Below are 8,191 nucleotides of genomic sequence, written 5' to 3'. Positions count from 1 at the left end.
TAACCCCAATTGCCTCACCAAAAAAAAAAATGGTAGATGTGAGTCCCAGAGTGGTTAATGATTTGCTAAAAGTCAAAAGGTTAATTAATAGTGGTCTAGCCAAGCATAGGCTATAGATCTGTTGGCTTCTCATCTGATTCCTTCTTCACTATACTGGGATGAGCATCAGAATACTGGATTTTCTTAGTAGCCAAAGAAAACCAGTTGTGGTGGGAGGCCTTCATTAGCTTTGGGGCTGGGATAGTGGAAAGATTTGGACTCCATCAGTTTCTCTCTCTTTTTTTTTTTTTTTTTGGTGGGGCAATTGGGGTCAAGTGACTCGCCCAGGGTTACACAGCTAGTAAGTGTCAAGTGTCTGAGGCCAGATTTGAACTCAGGTCCTCCTGAATCCAGAGCCGGTGCTTTATCCACTGTGCCACCTAACTGCCCCGACTCCATCAGTTTCAATCTAAATTAAGATAAGATTAAACTACCAGACTGAATTTCCTTTTTCCCTCCTCCCAAGCCTGGGAATTGCTTTAGTGAGTCAGAATCATATATTGTAAAAGCAATAGAACCTCAATATTCTGCTGAAGATCTTGGGTCTATGTTTATCAGGGAGCTCATGATAAACTTTCCAGTGAGTTTTCTAAGTCCTGACAATAATCAGCTCTGAAGACTCCAGAAGCAGTGTGGATGTTCCAAGCACAAATTTATAACTGGAAACCAGCTACCTGCTTGTTTGAGTGTAGGACACCTTGAAGGAGGTTTGTTTTATTCATTTATTTATTTTTAAAAGTATTTTATTTTTTTCCAGTTACATGTAAAAATAGTTCTCAACATTTGTTTATACAAGCTTTCCAATTTCAGATTTTCCTCCCTCTCTCCCCTTCCTCCCCTCTCCCCTAGACAGCAGGTAATCTGATATAAGTTTTATATATACATAATAACATTAAACATATTTCTGCATTAGTAATATTATAAGAGAAGAATCAGAGCAATGAGGAAAAACCTCAAAACAGAAAAACAACAGCACCAAAAGCAAAAGAAATAGTATGGTTCAATCAGCATCTCTACTCCACAGTTCTTTTTTTTCTCTTTTTTTCTGGATTTGGAGATCCCCTTCCATCATGGGTCCCCTGGAACTCTTCTGTACCATTGCATTGGTGAGAAGAATCTAGTCCATCACAGTAGATCAACACACAATGTTGATGATACTATGTATAATGTTCTTCTGGTTCAGTTCATCTCACTCATCATCAGTTCATATAAGTCTTTCCAGGTTTCTCTGAACTTCTGCTCATTGTTTCTTACAGCACAATAGAATTCCATTACATTCATACACCACAACTTGTTCAGCCATTCCCCAATTGATGGACAACCCCTCAATTTCCAATTCCTTGCCACCACAAAAAGAGCAGCTATAAATATTTTTGTACATGTGGGTCCTTTTCCCTTTTTTATGATCTCTTTGGAGGGATTTGTTTTACTCATTGACAGATTCCCTTACTGTGAGTGAGGGAAATACCCCAGTTGATGTACGATTAGGCTAAGCCTAGGGTCAGTCTAACATCAATGTTTCTAGTATAATTTCAGAGGATTATTTGAGTCTCTTACCCAGGCCTCTCTGGATCTCTCATTAAATCCACTCTTATAGCCTACAAAAAGCTAAGGTGACTGGAGGCTCTCCAGAAAACTCAACAATAGGCCCTACAATTCTAGCCTTCCAGATTGACCATACAGGGAGGGAGTCACATACTTCATGTACCTGCGGAACTGGGGGTGGAACCCAACACTACTGAGGACTGGTAGTAAGGCTTAATCCCAAGCTCCTGTCACCAAACACCAGAGCATTGATTTTGACTATTCTCCTTAGCAGAACTGTAAGGGCTGCTTCAACCATCTTGTGTACTGAATGACTTTCAGTGGTGACTTATGTAGCTTTAGATGACAAACAGTGGCAACTGCTCAAAGGCTAATAATGAAGGACAATCTATTTACTATGGTAGGTGAGGAGGGGAAAAACATGTATTAAACATTTGCTATGTGTTGTGCATATAGCACGTTAAGTGCCTTACAAATATTATCAATTGATCTTCACAACATGGATGCTCTTATTATCTGTATTTTACAGTTGAGGAAACTGAGGCAGACAGAGGTTGTGACTTCCCTAGGGTCATACATATAATAAATATCTGAGGCAGAATTTGAACTTAGTTATTGTTGAGTCTAGGCCCAGCAGTCTGTCCACTGAACTACCTAGCTGCCTCTTGTGGGAAGTGATAATCCCTTGATCCATTATTTGGATCATTCTGTTCTAACAAGATTATATGCCTGGGTCCCCTCTCACTACTTCCTCTTCCCCCATCCCACTCCACAATCTGCTGATATGGCATATGAACACTCAGATTTATAGGATTGTAGGCGTTGAGACCTGACAAGAACTTTAGAGATTAATTGGCCCCAATGCCTCCTTTTATAGATGAAGAAAATGGAGACTAAAATGGAAGTGGTTTGCTCAAGGTCATGTACATAGCAAGTAGTACTTTGGTGATTCCAAAACAGGTCCTGTGAGACTCAGTCCAGTGTTCTTTCCAGTCCACCATTTTGACTCACATAATGTTTGTGTGAAAAGGCACTTTAGAGATATCTAGAATTTTATTTTCCTAAATTACATGTAAAATACAAATTTTGACATCAATTAAAAAAAATTTGTGTTCTGAATTCTCTCCCTCCCTCCCCCCGACCAGAAGAATTCAAGCTATATATGAGCAGTCATGCAAAATGTTTCCAAGTAGAGATATCTATCAAATCTCTCATTTCAAAGATGAGGCTTGGCGAGGTACATAATAACAATAGCAACAACATTGACAACCATAATAATGACTAACATTTACAAAGTGTTTTAAGGTTGGTCATGCACTTTCTTCACAGTAGTTCTTCAAGAGGGGTAGAAAACATCCATTAGATCTACAGTTACCTTTCATCTAAGCAAGTCCCCTTCTCTTTAGTGCTTTAATGCAAATCACTTAAGCTCCTTTGACCTCAGTTTTCCTCATCTCTAAAATTAGTTAGCAGGCATTATTGTTGTGGTGGTGGTATAGTCATTTCAGTGGTGTCTGACTATTCACGATCCCATTTGGGGTTTTCTTTTTTTTTGTGTGTGTGGGGCAATGAGGGTTAAGTGACTTGCCCAGGATCACACAGCTAGTAAGTGTCAAGTGTCTGAGGCTGGATTTGAACTCAGGTCCTCCTGCATCCAGGGCTTATGCTTTATTCACTTCACCACCTAGCTGCCCTACCATTTGAGGTTTTCTTCGCAAAGATACTGGAGTGGTTTGCCATTTCCTTCTCTAGCTCATTTTTACAGATGAGGAAACAGCCAGTAAGTGTCTGAAGCCAGATTTGAAATCAGAAGGATCAGTCTTCCTGACTCCAGGCCTGGCACTCTATCCACTGCACCTTGCTTTCAAAAGTTCCTTCTCAAGCCCATTGTTCTTGTTTATTAGAAAGAAATCCTAAGGAAAATGGCAAATGGTACCTTCTCTCAATAAATCATCAATACCACCATCATCACATCTTTTATAAAAGAATATTTACTTCAAAGATGTAGCAAGAACAAACACATAAACATTTTCTCCCCTCTAAATTTCCTACATATGACCTCAGTCTTTGAAGAGGGCAAGGTTTCCAGTTTAACTCATTACCACATAGCATTAGTCCCCTTAAGTTCCAAGTCCAAAGCTGCTTCTGGGCTTGCATCCCAGCACCCTGGTTTCTCAGGGATTCCCTGTTGGACTGGTTGAAACATGTAGCCTAGAGTCCTGGGCTCCAAGGTCCCTATGGCTTGAGCTCCTGGGTTGAGAACTCCATTTTCCATACTTAAAACTGAAAAGGATGGGGGCAGCTAGATGGCACAGTGGTTAAAGCGCTGGCCCTGGATTCAGGAAAACCTGAGTTCAAATCCAGCCTCAGACACTTGACACTTACTAGCTGTGTGACCCTGGGCAAGTTACTTAATCCCCATTGCCCTGCCAAAACAAACAAACAAACAAACAAACAAACAAAAAACCAACTGAAAAGGATAAACAAAAGAGGTCAAAAGTGCAAGCCCATTTCTTGGGGCCACAGATCTCAAGAGGGGCAGAAGGTGGTCTTAAGGTCCTTCCCCTCTAGCTTACTGCATGGTACCCCTGATGTAAGTGAATGAGTCCTTCTATCCTAGAAACAGCCACCAGAAAGAGTGCTTGAGTCACATTGATATAAAACAATTGTGATTATGCAATCAATGGAAGGAAGCTACTCCTAATCACATGGCAAGCCAATACAGAATGTCCACACCTGTGTCAGTCCTGTTTCTCAGGAGTAGGTCTCAAGAATCCCCTACTTGAGTATCTCCATTTTTGGTAGTCTGGGCATGTGCCAAGCTCTCATTAGATACTCTCCCCATTTGAGAAATTTGCCAGCCCTGGAAAATAGGTGGGGGTGCTTTTTGAACACACTGTCCATGTACTCAATTAGAAACAGTCCTTTGTAGTCATGGTGGAGGCAAAAGCAATGTCTTTTCCTTTGATTTCCCAGTGCCATACAGTTAGGAGGGTTCTGGTCAATATTTAACATCCAGCTTTCTGAGAAAAAAAAATTATGGATGATATATAAGTGTAAATTTGATTTGCTTTATTGGCATTTTTTTTCATTATTTTCTCAAGTCTAGACATCAACAAAACGATAAATCAAGTGCTGATTTATACTGGTTAACAATTTCTGAAGTGTAAATGCTCACATTGAAAATTTACCCACTGGCTCTCCCAAGCCAGTTTGAGGTGGCTTCAGCACATTTCTGTATATGAATCTCAAATTAGCCAACTGAAAGTCTTAGAAAAATGAATGTTGAAAACAGTGAATGTTGCATGATCATATAAAGTCCCACATGTATGGATGAAAATCACAATTATCCCAAATACAAAGTTTTACAGATTCAACAAACAAGGAATATTTTATATAGTTCACTGAGGATTATTGCTTGCTTAGTATTCAACAAGTGTCTTCCTTGTTGCTCAAATTACCTTTCTTAACCAACAAAAGATTAAAAAAAAAATCAGCAAAAGATTAAAAAAAAAAAAGCAAAGAAATTTGACTTCCTGTCTTAGACAGGAACCTGATCCATAATGAGTTTTCCAAACCACATGGAGTTCTACCCCCATGAACTTAGGCCCTGAGTTCAATTTGGCATCATTCCTCTCTCAGATAAATAATCCTGGGTGTATGCTTCCTTAATTCCAAGTCATCCAACTGGGATTTGGGTAAAATTTTCATGTCCCTTTCTCCATAGGGACAAGTCAAAAATTCTCTAAGAGTCCCTGTACCACAGGCAGTACTTATAAAGTTCCAGACAACTTTCCTCTGGGTTATTCCAAAGGACACCCCAAATTCAATAGATTCCTCCCACTCTAAAATTAATCCATAAAGAGTTAAAAACTCACTCAACAGGACAAAAAATCAAGTATCCCCAGTTAGAAAAATAGCAAAGAAAGTCAACAATTCATGAATTCTAAGGATAGGGATCATTAGGGAAGAAGGAGGAGGAGGAATGATGATGATGATTATTATTTGTCAATTAGGCAGGGCATTCTGGTGCTATAGATGCCACACTTTTCACGTTAAACTTAATATCAATACTTATGCAGAATTCAGCAATAGTATCTAAAGAATCTCAACACTTAAGGAATCAACAAATGTAAAGTTTGCCAGGATACATCAATGAAATTGACTTGTAAGGAAATATGTACTGGGAAATCAATATCCTTAAAAATAGATTTGCCAGGGGCAGCTAGGTGGTACAGTGGATAGAGCACTGGCCCTGGATTTAGGAGGACCTGAGTTCAAATCCAGACTCAGACACTTAACACTTACTAGCTGTGTGACCCTGGGAAAGTCATTTAACCCCAATTGCCTCACCCCCCCCCCCAAATAGATTTGCCAGTTTTTCTAGGATCTTGCAAACTAGAGTATCTAAAATTTAAAGTTAATTTGGGGGTTCTAAGATCCCCAGTTCTGTTTAAATTCTTTTTAAAATTTAAAATCTTAGATTAACTTTTACAAAGTAATATATACTTCAATAGCATAAACAGATAATACAAACATTTCCCCTCTTGCTAATACCTTGGGGCTATAATCCCTCCCAAACTTTGGGCTGGGGAAAGGGATTAGGTTCCCAGTTGAGCTCAGTTCTAAGTCCAAAGTGTGTTCTCCACTTTCCCTCCCCTCCCCACTCCCTAGATCATCTTGCATCTCAGGAATGGCTTTCCAGAGATTACCTGCTGGCCTGATTGCAAGGAATTCTGGGCTCTAAGGTAGAACTGAAAAAGACAAATAAAACAGACCAAAGCTCTAAACCCATCTCTTGGGGCCATAGGTCCTAAACAGGAAGAGAATGGCCCTTGGGCCCTTCCTCCCAGCTTACTGCATGGTACCCTTGCTGGTAGTGAAGGAGTTCTTCAACTCTGGCTCTTCCCTATGCTGGTCAACACATCATTGCTATTATCTCCACTACAGGATGTATAATATGAGTGCAACTAATGTGCCATCAGCTTTCTTTTTAAATAAATTACCCATTTGGAGTGTTGATTTCCCATGATGACCCTGAGGTCTCCTCAGGATGGCCTGCATTCTGAGTACTTCATTGACTCTTCCTTCTCTCTGCCCCATAACTCATCTTAAATTCTTAGTTTGACTTTACTTATTACCCAGTGCTGAAGTGGGAAGAGTATATATTTTTCTTTTTCTTTTTTTTCATTCTCTTCCTTTCTTCCCCTCCTCCTTCTTTCCTTCCATTCTTCCTTCCTTCTTTTCATTCTTTTTGATATAGCTAATGAGAGCATTTGTTTTGCATGACTACACATATTTGTAATTTTTTTCCCCTTGCCTTCTCTGTGGAAGCGGGAGGGAAGAAGAGGAAAATTCAGAACTGAAAATAATTTTTTAAAGTGTGTTTGATATGAATCATTTCATGTTTAATGTAAATATTAATTCAATATCTATTATAACTAAATGAGGAATTATTCACTTGAAGGGTTTTTTTGGTAATATCCATTCTTATTGCCTCCATTAAAGCAATTACTTGGGTTTACCTGTTTATAATTGATCAACAAAGCTGCAAATGATTACTATGGTTTGAAGATTCAAGTGGGTGCATGTGTGTTAGACTAACAATTCAGTTATATGATAGTGATGTTCATATACAATAATTGTCTACTATGAAGTTAAAAATAAGAAGAAAAGGAGGATAATCATTTGGAAAGGGAAGACAGTGCACTCCTTAGTTCTTCCTTGCACAAGTTTCAATACTGAAAAAATTAATTACTTTCCTGTTATACTTATGGAATTCAGAATGTCTTCATCTTATGAAAGTTATTTTCATATACTCAAGATAAAAAAGTGTATATAATTCTAAAGATTGATACTTTGATATAAGGAAGAGAAGGCTGATCTTGTAGACAAGAAGACCAAGATTCAAATCCAGTCTCTGACACACACTGCCTGTGTAACTATGGGTAAGCCACTTAAACTTTTATTGTCCCAGACAACTACCTAAGATTACAAATTACAAAGGACAAGCCATTTGCATTGGATGAGAGACTTTTCATGCTTGTCATCCCTCTACACAAATGAAGTCATATGTTTTGACCAAGTAACAAAAATAACAAATTTCTAAGTCACAGACTAAAACAATGATTATATAGTAAGTGTATTTTCAGGAGCTGGTATCCTAATGGCCTAGGACTCTGTCCACTGGAGCTCTGTCCCTGTACTACTGAAACATAACCGCTTTCAACTTTATGGGCACTGTGGGTTTTTTTGTTTTTTTTTTTGTTTTTTTGTTTTTTAGTGTAACGATTGGAATAACGCCACCTGCTGGATACTTACTGTAGAGGAGTTCTGCCCATGAAGGGAAGGTCTTTGAGGGCAAGACCAGGAGTCAGGAAGTGACGGGGGCTAGTGGGAGGAGGAAGGAAGAGACTGGCGCTCAGTCTCGGGCTCTTTCCTCTGGACTCTGGCGGAGAAGGGAGCTAGAAATGTGCTCTCCCTTTAATAGATAGAAATCTAGGCCTTTCTCTCTCTCTTTACCAAATTCTTATTCTCCTTAATAAATGCTTAAAAGTCTAACTCTTGCTAAAGCTTATAATTTATTGGCGACCACTCATTAGATATT

Source organism: Dromiciops gliroides, chromosome 2 (assembly GCF_019393635.1).
Source record: "Dromiciops gliroides isolate mDroGli1 chromosome 2, mDroGli1.pri, whole genome shotgun sequence".
Classification (NCBI taxonomy): domain Eukaryota; kingdom Metazoa; phylum Chordata; class Mammalia; order Microbiotheria; family Microbiotheriidae; genus Dromiciops; species Dromiciops gliroides.
Note: the sequence above shows the minus strand (reverse complement) of the source record.